This window comes from Crocodylus porosus, unplaced genomic scaffold (genome assembly GCF_001723895.1).
Source record: "Crocodylus porosus isolate Cpor-Errol unplaced genomic scaffold, CroPor_comp1, whole genome shotgun sequence".
NCBI lineage: Eukaryota > Metazoa > Chordata > Crocodylia > Crocodylidae > Crocodylus > Crocodylus porosus.
Window position 1 is genome coordinate 17993259 of NW_017728926.1, and position 11540 is coordinate 18004798.

The following is an 11540-nucleotide window of genomic DNA, read 5'->3' on the forward strand; positions in this document are numbered from 1 at the left end:
GCCCTCGCAAGAGAACACGCTGCTGCACCTGTTCGCGGGGGGGTGAGTGCGGGCCGCCGGCCTGGGGCTGCCCTTCCCCGCGCGCCGCGCTCCCACGTGGGCCGGGGACGAGCCTCCTCCTCCCTCCCTCTGTCCCTCCGGGCCCGGCTGCTTCCCCCGCCCGCCGCCCCCCGTTCCCTGGGGCCGCCGCCGCCTCGGGGCCTCCCGTCACTGTCCTGGCTCGTCATTCTTGTGGCTGCCCTCCACCTTTGCGGGGAGCTGCTGCCTCCCTGCGGGACACGGTCTCCGGGCGGCTTGGCCGCTTCCTGCTTCAGCGGGAAATGGCAGTTGGGGACGATGCGATGGCCGCGGGTCCTGGTTTTCTCCGATTGAAAAAAATCCCCAATTCTCTGATTTTTTTTTTTTTTTTTTTTTTTTAAAACCCCCAAATCCACATCTTTCCACGAGCCAAAGGAAACGCGTCTAGGTGTCGGCTGCCGCGGCACTACCGCTCTGGGTCTCGCCCGCTGGGCTGCGGGGGGTCCAGGCTGGCTGCAGCCGCGCGCCTTGCTGTGGGCACAGAGATCTGGGGGGCGGGGCAGCACATGCCCCCCCCAGCACCCACCACCTCATCGGTGTTCCTCCGTTCGCCGCTCTGCCCCCTAGACGTACCTGGAGAGAGCTGTGGGAGCTCCTCTCTGCCAAACGCCTGGCTTGCCGCATGCATGCGCATGCACACCCCGCTCCCCTTGCTCCCCCTGCCAGCCTGCAAGGGGAAACCTGCAGTTTCCCATGTTTTTCTCCTTTAAAGGAGAAAACTCATGTTTTCCCCGCAGCAGATTTAAAACCCGGATCTCTGGCGATTAAGGTGGACCCAAGAGCTGCGATCAGCCTCGGATAGGGTTTTGGGTTTCACATGCAGGAAATGGGTGTGCATGAGTAACACATCCTGAACACCCAGAGCTGCAATTGCTCGTGCGAGTGAAACCAGAGAGCACTATGGGTAGCAGCATCACTTCCCCGAGGAAGGGGGAACGCTGTGTGGGTTCTCCCAGTGACCAAACCATGCACCTTCCTTGAGACCATCCCTGCAAGGGTGGAGTTTGGACACCGAATATTTGTGATAAAAGTTCCCGTAATCTGGAATTTCTGGACCCAGCAGCTTGTGGTAGATCTCAACTTCTCCAGGGTGGGGAAAAGTGCATGTGTAGCACATGTATCGTGTGTCAGCTTGAGGCCTACCAGATCCACATTCTCGCTAGAGAAGAGGCCAGGCCCTGGGCAGTGTAAAGGTGTGGGTCATGTAGCAGGACAACCCACGTGCTGGCTGAATCGAACCGAACCGTGTAGGAATCCTGAGGTTTGTCTAATGCAGGTTCAGGGAGGTGGGCTGGGATGGAGAAGTAGTTTAAATTGTCTTGGTGTTAGGCTGGGGATAGGAGCTGAGGACTCAGCAGGAGCCTTTGGGAGTGAAGGTTGACGGGAGTTGACAGTTGTTGACCATAAGCGGGAATTCAGCGTTGTCAGAAGGAAGTTGCTGTAACTTCTAGGTCATCGTGTTTCACTTAATTACATAAGAACCTTTCTCTTGACAGAGAAATGAGACGCGAAAAGTAACTTCTACCTAGTTATAAGTTTCTATGCTGACGCTCTGGGAATTAAGATAGAAGCCTCTTTCCCCTTTGTGTGTGTGGGGAGGAATTTTCACCCTTACTGTGGTGCCCTGCACAGTCCTGCTTGCTCTCTGCATAATCATTTTAAAAGGCAAGCCAAATGTGTTTTTTCTCTAACTCTGCTTGCAATACTAAGCAAGGCAAATGAGTCTGTGCCCAAGCTGGCAGGTATTCAGGACAGCCTTCCAAGACTGCTCGGAAGCAGGAAGGGAGCAGGTATCTAACAAGGTATCTTGAGGACGACGCTGAGAGTAGTCACTTGGGGTTGGGTGTGCAACCGTGTGCAATTACAAAAGTCATATGTAGTGATGACATTTTGCTGAAGTATGGTTAAATGAAATGCCGAGGGCCAGATCATGCCCTCACGTGTTGTTCCTGTCGACTTCAGTGGCAGCTGTGGGGAAGGAGTCCAAAGGCACAGTTGAGCCTGTCGACTTCAGGCAGCTTGACAGACCGTCAAGGAACTGAGTTCGGGAACAAAAAACTGTTTGCTGGGCATCTCTAGAAATCCCCCCAATCAACTGCAGTTAGAAAACAGAGGCTGTGAAAGTGTGTGGTCTGTGTCACTATGCTGACAACCAAGGAGCGAAAAAGTTGCAAGAACTTAGCATTTCTGAATAAAAATCATTTTCCTAGGCATTCCAAGCAGGTAGAGACTTTGTCTCTCTCTTAAATTTTATTTTTGTGTTAATCCACTCTGTGCAAGGGACTGACTTTTCTGAAGGTGACTGATTGATATAAGGCCTATAAGCATTTCTCTTAATACATTTTCCCCTCTCTCTGGATAACTTTGTAAAGTGTTTTTAATAGAAATCCCCATAGGAATGTTGTGACTTTGTCTTATTTTATGGTTAACGTTTTTACTAACAGCATTTAAGTGACTGGATACATATGGGTCTGTTGTGATTACAAGTCCTTTTTTAAAATAAAAAGAACTGCATTACAAACCTTTCCACAGTGCTTGCTAGCTGACAGTTCGTTGAAGTAGATTGCTGGCCTTAGTCTGGTCAGCAGTGGACCATTGCTTATTCTGTTGCTAAGTAGAGGACTTCAGTCTCCAGCGTCCTCTGGCAACTTTCTGGAACATTAAGTTTATTTAATCTAAATATTAGAAACAACAAAGCTTACTTTTATTAAGGCACTCCCTTGCTCCTTGCTGGCTCTGAGTAGCTTGCATTGTTTTAAGTCCATTTTTTTATTGTTTGCATTACAGTACTGCCTGGCACCTTTCACTGAAATTGGAGCCCTAGTTTTTATTGTATCTGTTCAGATAATAAAGATGTCTCTCCAGGACCCAACATGCCTTAACAGAGCTCGGTATATAATACATTCACGGGACTTGAATCCCCTGAGCATTATAATCTGGTATGCATGACTGTGACCAGCCAGGTACCCCTTTTCTTTCATCTCAGAGACCTGCTCTGAGTTGTCTGTGTGGGTCCTGACATTGAACAGAGAATATTTGCAGTATGCCTGTGAAGGCATCAGAGCTGAGCTACTGTAGATTGAGTTAGTTTGAGGGAGACCAGAGTCGATTGAGTTAGTTTGAGGGAGACCAGAGTCCCTTTCAGGAGAGGCCCTGCCAGCCAGCCCATCTTGCAAAGAGGGCAGAATCCATCTTGAGCGCTGCGGGTGACCCCGGCTGTGGCCGCCTGGCAAGGACAGAGGGGTGGTCTTTCTCGGGGAGGCTCAGCTCTCTACAGACACATTCTTAGGAGATGGTCCCAGTTCTGAACATCTTACAAGGTGTCAAAGAGAAGAAATATTGAAATTCCCCATTACAGGTGCGGATGTGAGACAAAAGCTAATTCACTTTCCTAATCCCAGAGGCCCTCCTTCCCGTGGCTCGTCCGCTGCTACCTGCTAACTGTGGCCTCTACTGAAGTAAGGTTGTATCAAGCCTGCTGGTGGGGCTGTGCATTATTACTGTCTTGGCTGGAGCTGCAGTTGCACATCACAATACTGCATTAGCAGCACGAGAGCATCAGAAAATGCCATTAAAAATGCAAATGACAAAGGGAGTGAAGGCTTTCCATTGAGCTCATGTGGCGGCAACCTTTGTCATATGTATTTTTGCATTTGAGCATCACATTAACAATATAAAGGCTGCTTTCTGTAGCATAGCAGCGGGTGAAGTTCCCAAGTAGCCTCAGAAATGCTGCGTTACTTGGCGTTTATCATTTACCATGTGACGTCCTCTTCATACGTGAGCACATGCACGCCACCCGGTTCTGTAATGACTTCCCTGTTTTTTTCTTTGACATCTTTTACACAAAGAACTTAACTTGTGATTTGCATCTACTATGATTTCTGAGGAATTAGCCAGTTGCAGTGGTTCAGTTAGTCTGTTGGGAATAGTTGTTTGGGGAGAAAAATGCTACTTGCACTTCAGTTGCGTGCTCTTTCTTCTATCTATTGTTGCTTGAACTTGTGTCCAATTAGAGATTGGGCCACTCCTGCATTTTGGCCACTCTTACCCTATGAGCTTGCAGTCCAAAGCCCTGAATTCACACATGTTTCTGTATGCACTTAACTTGTAGTTATATGTTATTTGTTCTTTTTCCAGATAGGAAGCTGAGGCAGGGAAAGAGATTCCTGTTACAGACTCTGTGTCACGCTGAGCAAAGCATGACGCTGAACGCAGGTTTTCCAAGTTTCGGCCTAGTGCCCTGAAAGTTTTGCTGTCCTTGTCCCTACAAATAATTGACACAGTAGAAAATCTGGTGGGTGTATGCTGGGACTCCAAGGAGGTCTCGTGTGTGGGAAGCCAAGGTCACATTGGATTAGATCTCTAGAACCTGTCGTCCTTATGGAGCTTCTTTTTCTTTAAACAGCACGATAGACTTAAAGGACGCTCTCCTGAGAACAAAACCTGATTAAATAAATTCCTGCAATGGGATGATTATTTTGCTAAATATAATATAGCACCCAAGCAACTTTAGAAACTGTAGTCAGTGTTTTAGTTCTTCCAAAGTAGGGAATGACTGGGTGGGAGTTTTTAACTCTCTCCTCTCATGGCTTTCTGAATCAAGGGGCTGTCTTCTTGGCCTGTATTAATTTGGCTGTAGTGCAGTGAAATCCTAGTCCAGAACTGGGGCTCCTAGGCATTACTGCAAAAGAGCAATTCCCATGAAGGAGTAATAATCTTGCAGTCATCTAAGCTGCTCCACCATTTAAAGCATCTGTGTTAGCAGTCTGTTTGCACTGTGATCATGCTTAGAAGTCCCTGGTCAGGGTTCAGGGTCTTATTACTATAAGCCCATGGCACATACCCCACAGAGACAGGCCCTACCCCATGGAGCTCACAGTCTTATCGTGCATCCTGGAAACCATGAAGAGCCGAATACACAGCAGGAATGAAAAGCTGGACTTCAACATGTGAGAGTCTTATCCAGCTGTTGTGAGAGACAGCTTCCTGTTAGCTCTCTTATTTATGGGGAGACGCATTTCTTAGTGACTTGCTCCTATTGTTGGAGAGAGAGAGAGGTCCTTTTACAGCTCACACCAAAAACAGCAAAGCAGAAGATTTTGTGGTGATTGGAAGGAGTCAGGCAGGGACAAGCCCGAATGATGTGCTGTTCATGAGACTGATTTGGGTATATTTGACAGTTGCAGCTCCTTCTGCCCCACTGAAGTTGCAGAGGGCTTTGTTCATTGGCATCAGTAGGCAGAGAGCATGCCCCAGTCTGGGGTGACATGGTACTTCCATGGAAGTCTTTTGGCATAGTGAGTAATATGTACCAAGGGAGTTTCTCTGGACTTGTTCCATTGAAGTGGTGGCTGCAATGTCCCTCCTATCGTGCTCTGTTCGGTCATCTGGAGGCAATGCACAGTAACACCCACGTGCCGCATGCGCACCTTCCACGTATCTTTGCTTACATGAGTTGCTCCGTTCAAGTCAGGGGACTAGTGATGTGAGTGAAGTTGTGTGTGTGCCTTCATGCTCTGAGAAGTGGGGTCTATGTCAACCTTCCCCCACTGCTCCTCTGAATATAAAAGGAAACTCCTCATCAGAGCAGTCTCTGAAGGCCTCTTGGAAACTGGGTTAGCTGTGACCTTGGGAGATCAGTGGTGCCACTTCCAAAGAATAGATACCCTCCTGGAGAATGGCTGCTGCCTGCTTCTTCCAGTTGCAGCTATGGGCTTCAGTTTGTTCATCCCCAGCATGCTTAGCTGCAGCAGCACAGCGTGGACAAACTGATCCAAGCAGTTATGTCTCGGGCCACGTAAGGATATGGCTATAGGTTAAAACCGGCACCATAAACTTCTCTTGGGAGCCATTGGGCAGCCAGGGCAGATCCCAGGTTCTTGGTGCTCACAATGGAAGTGCTCCATTTAATTTCAGTGAAGAATTGGTGTGGAGGAGAACTCCTGGCAAATTCCTGCTTCGGAGGATGATAATTATCTAATGCTGTACAGACACAAAAGCAGGCGACCCCCACCCCAGGTCAGTGAATGCATTTTATCTTCATATTACAGGTGGGAATCTGACACATGACATACGCAGAGGCCCAGGTTGCAAGGGATGAGCACAATCTGCAGCGAAGCCCAACAGTTGTCTCCCAGTCCTGGATTTAGTCCATCAGACCTATTTTATGTCCCCTGGATCTGATAAGAAATAAGCCTTTCTATTTCCTGAGTAGAGTCTAAGCATCACTCTTAGCAGCGCGCTGGCCTGAGGAATGGGGGAAATGCTTGTAAGAATTTGTGCGCTTGGTAACAAAATGATCAGTCAGAATCATGTTGAATCCTTAATATGATGAGGGTGCTTATCTACAGGCCTTTCCTTGGTGATTTGTTGTCATTCAGAACCTACTTTTGCTCCAGAGTAACTTGTCTCACGTACTTTCCTGGTGATGCCACAGGAAAACATCAAAGGCATGATCTGCTTAATGGTACCCTCTGAGCATTTATTGCTGGGGCATGGGGCATGTCACAGAAAAACAGACTGAAACTTTCCATCACAAATTAAATCTGGGTAAAAGCTCTCTGGAGCATTCAGCTTAAACAGACCTCTCCACTGAGAGAGGGCCTTGGTGTAACTTCATCCAAATGACTCCGCCATAGATTTAGGAGACTGATAATAACTTAGTGGCAGCTCTTGGAGGTACCTGTTGCCTTGATCCCGTGGGCATCAATGGGAATTTGCACAGGTTGAAGGTAGGTTTCAAAGGTAGTTGGGTACCTACAGATGAAGCTAGTGGAATTTTTTTAAAGCACCTGAGTTGGGTGCCTCGGAGCTGCATCTTTAGGCATCTGCGACCCTTTGAAAAGAATCTCGCCCATGGAGTTGCTTGCAGGATTGACTCCCTAATGAAGTCTTGTAATAGTATTGTACCTTTCATTGTGCATCAGTGAGGGAGCAGACCCCCTAACCCTTCAGAGGTTATATTAGTGTTGGAGCACAATCAGGCAAGAATCAAAAACTTAACGAGTCTAATGTGGCCCCAACACATTGCTAACAACACAAAATGCTGAATTGTCAGCAATATAGAAACTTTGAGGGAAGGAAAGCCACTTTTTCCTAGACTCGGAATATGATATAATTTCTCCCCCAGGCTGCTTCTGATGTATAATGTTGGGCATCAAGGGCAAAGCAAGAGCAAGGGTTAGCAAGGGCAGAACTATTTATACACAGGGTGGGTCTCCGGTGTAGGAGACCGTTGTTATAAATACCAGGAGAGAGTCTGAATATACTTCCCCTCCCAGATGCGTCTTTCCTCCGTGTGACTACTTGCGGTTGAAAGTTCAATTCCTGGGAACTTTTCTCAGACAGCGTGTGCGTGGACAGGAGAAAAAAAAACTTGCTTCCTTTTCCTCTGCAAAAATTGAGGCTGCATGACACAGCGCCTTGACCTGAGGTATATCTGTCCTAACCCAGAATACATTACTCCAAACCAGGGTAATTTCTTCACTGAGTAAGGTAATGTTACTCCTGGGACAGCCAGTCAACACACAGCTGCCTCCAGGCTTTTTCTCAAGATCCTGGAGGAACCGTGTTCAGAGCTGTTGCCTTAGTGTTTTCAGCCTTTCTGTGAAGGAAGGTGTGCTGCCAGATGTGCTGTAAATGTACTCTCAGTTAAACATTTAGGGCTGGACTGTGAGCTGCTTAATCCCAGAGATGAGTAGTTACTCTACTGAGTGGTCCATAGTAGCCTACGGTACTGTGTGTGCCAGTGAGAATGAGGGCCTCGCAGTCTGGACATTAAATTTTCTTTCATTAAAGCCTGGCCTTAACTCACAGAATGGAGCAGAAAGTGCTTGCTACGTCTGATAGGGTTTTACCACTCTTTAGCATTTCTCTGGTTAAATTTAGAACGGAGGGGCCAGTTTTCCCTTCTAATTGAGTTTGGTTCTTGAAGTTTCTCGAGTCACAGAAAAGGAGGGTTGGAAAGGGTCTTAGGAGGTTGTATCTAGTTATTCCCCACCCCACTCAAAGCAGGACTAGCCCCAACTAAATCATCCCAACCAAGGCTTTGTCTAGCCAGGTCTTAAAAACCTCCAAGGATGGAGAGTCGTGCACATAGGAGGGGGTTGGGTTGCTGACACTGTGTTTCTTTGGACATAAGCCATTGGTGTGTTAGGCATGGACATTAAATATGGATGGAAAGAATTTGCAAAGGTAGAAGATGGGACGCGGAGCAGAGGCACAATTGGATGTTGAGTCTAAAAACATGGCGTGACTTCTTTAAACAAAGCATCTGCTTTTGGTCGAATGGATAAATAAGTTTATGTAGTCGTTTGTTCATAAAGCCTGTGCAGGTACCTGTCACTTCACAAATCAGCTAGCAAGCTTTCAGCCCTTCTCCCCCCCACCTCCCAGCCCCAGAATATCAGGATCTAGTGGTCAGGTCATGGTAAAAGTTTCATGTGGTCTGTGGAACAGACCCGGCATGGGCCCTTCAAGTGGCAATTGCAGTTTTTGACATAAATTACTTCTTGAACGCTCTGTGGTGTAGCTGACACCGTAGGGAATCCTTGCACACGCATGCGTGAGACAGACTGGAGGGCCTCGTCTCTAGTGTGTCTGTGCTGTTGCTGCCTAGGACTCATAGAGGAGCTGGGGTTGGGGTGGAGAGTTAGGGATAGTGTGCTACGCACCTTGGTATTCTCCGATTCTGGCCTGCTTCCTCTGCCAGAACAAAGCAATGGAGATTTTTTTTTTTTTTTTAATGTTGATTTTGCAAGCAGCTGGTGCTGTAAATGTTGCTTATTATGTTTTGAGAACGGAAACTTCATGCAGCTTATCGGAAAGTCTTAACAGGTATAAAGTCTTAGTGGTCTTGACTTGCTCATATCTTGTTGTAATTTGTTGACTTTAAAAACTCTGCTGTGGCTGCAGATTCCTTTCAGACTGCACGGCTTTCAGTTAGCAGCTACGCAAGCTTAAGGTTATTGGTGTTTGTCCTCCTCTTTTCCCAGAAGCAGGCACTTGAGACGCTCGGGGAATATAAAGCATTTCCTTTATCTACAGCATGCTGTTTTCAGCCGTCTTCCCAGGGAACTGACATGGGAGAGATGATCCAAGGAAGCCTCACAGAGAGGAAAATCAGCTGAAGTACTTACTTGAGCTGATGTCCAGAATATTTATATTATGGGCAGAATTCATGCAACCTTTTTTGAAGTTCAGAGCTTGGCTCCACTAGATGTTGCCAGCATCACTTTCAATAAAACGGTATTAGCCCTAGCCTGTTAAAACTGATGATGCAGATATTAACTCATTGTGCTGTGTATCAGAGGATTACACACATTCCAGAAAGTACTTGCACTTAAATAATAGGGGCTGCATACATTACTCAGGCTATTGAAATAAGAGCAGGATGGAGAGGAGGGAAGGTAATTAGCATGTAGGAGTAGGACAGGATGGTAGCGAGGCAGCCAGAGGAGACTTGGCAGGCGTCTGAGGTTAGAGTTTGCATAACCAGAGATGTTGCTCCTTGTAGAAAGGGCAATGTACCCATCAGTCATGAGAGCTGGGGCAGTACATGTGCGCACACACAACCCCGGGCTCTGTTTAGTAGAGAGCTGTGCAGAAGCAGTAATGGAGTTGAAACATTGCTGGTTGTTGATAAGCCATTGCCTGTCAGATAGTAACTTAATTTGATTATGTAAGTGAAATGATGATGTATAACTGCAGCAGTTCACACGCTTGGGGCATGGGGTACGGTAAGGGAGTGGCAGCCAGGAGAAAGAGGATCTGCCCCTGGTTCCCCTCAACACTTCCTGTACTGACTTTAAGTAAGTGGCTTGATTACAGTGCCTTAGTTTCATCATCTGTGAAACTGAGAAGACATGTTATTCCTTGCCCGTTTGTCTGCTTAGATTTGTAAGCAGCTTTGAGCATGGAAAGAAGTACTTGCACTTCCAATGCAAGCTGGCAGGATGCTGAACTTGATGGTCCCATGATCTGTGCTTTGGGCCACCTCTAATACTAATAAAAGCCTTGCATTGCATGGTTAAAATAAACAACAAGTCTGGCAGCAAGTGGTCATGTTCTGTGCACATTGCCTGATGCACATTCAGATGCAGCTCTGGGTGCTGGCTACAGTCCTAGGGCCCTGCGTTGAACGAGACGCTGCTACCTGAGACTGCCTTGTGCCCTGTTGTTGCATTTCATATGCTATGAAATTCTGTGGCAGCTGCTTCTTTGGGTCTAAGCAGTCAAGAATTAGCAGCAGGGCTTTCTTCTTTACTCCGCCCTGCAGCTTTCCAGAAGCCAGTCATCAGGGTCTTGACAGCTGTGTTGATGCTATTTTGACTATTTTAAATAGTCTCAGCCCCTGGTTATGTAATTTGGCTGTGGGTGATGTACAGCAGTGATAGCGGTTGCTAAATTCTGTCGTTTTTTGAGTGGCTTTATGTGTAATTTTGTCCGTCTTCATTTTTCCCTTTTTTGTACTGGCATCTAGCTGTTTAGAAGCTCTATCAAAAAAAATAGCTGGGGAAAAAGCTTCATGGTGAAGACATCTGTCCTTTTATAAAAGGGGAACAATGATGTCACTGGTGAAGGTATATAAGCTGACTTTATAGGCCGGGCTTGTGCCCTGTCACTTTGAAGGGGATTCATTAGTTGCCCTACTTTCTGAGCTATGCTTATCAAGCTGGGAATATGAAGGTGTAGACATGCTGAGCCTATTTCATTGATTGTATCATTTATTTGTAGCTGCTCCTGAATATTGCACCACAAAAGCAGCTGACTTATGCTCTACTTGGATCTAAGCAGAGAACAGGGCTTGGGTAAATCTCTGCTTATCTCTAGCTAGACCACTCTTCCAGATCAAAGCTATTTTTAAATCTGAACTTTGAGAACAAACAGAAAAGTCTTTCTGGGAAAAGGCTTTCCCTACGCTGAGGCCTCCTTTCCCCCCGTATCCAGGTGAACATGTACACAGCACGAGATGTGTATAATGAAATGGGAAAGATGTGCTATGGCATTGCTCTCCAAATTTGTGTTTACAGAGCAGAAAGCTGATGTCCAAACTCTAGCCCAGTGCACAAAGCAAGTAAAGCCCTGATAACCACCAGGCTGCTCGTTCTGTGAATGATGCTTTTAGCCTCTACCCAAATGACAGTATTTCAGCTGTTATAGGCCTAGCTTCATAAACAATGGTGTTGCTTTATTCGCCAGCCAAGGTCAAAATTAAGAAGATTAAAATGGCTGGAGGCAAAGCTGTTGCCGCCCTGTTACTATAAAATCCAGGCGTTGTGCCAGGTCCAGGATAAATTCTTCCAACTTGTGCTCTGAAGGGGCCAGGGGTCAGGAAGTTAGTACCCATGTCAGTGGTGGCATTTCTAAAGGTCTCATACTTACGCAAGCATGTGACTGTGCAGGGGTATTTGTGGTAAAGAGTAGAAGAATCCTGTCCAGCACCTGCAAACCTTATTGGG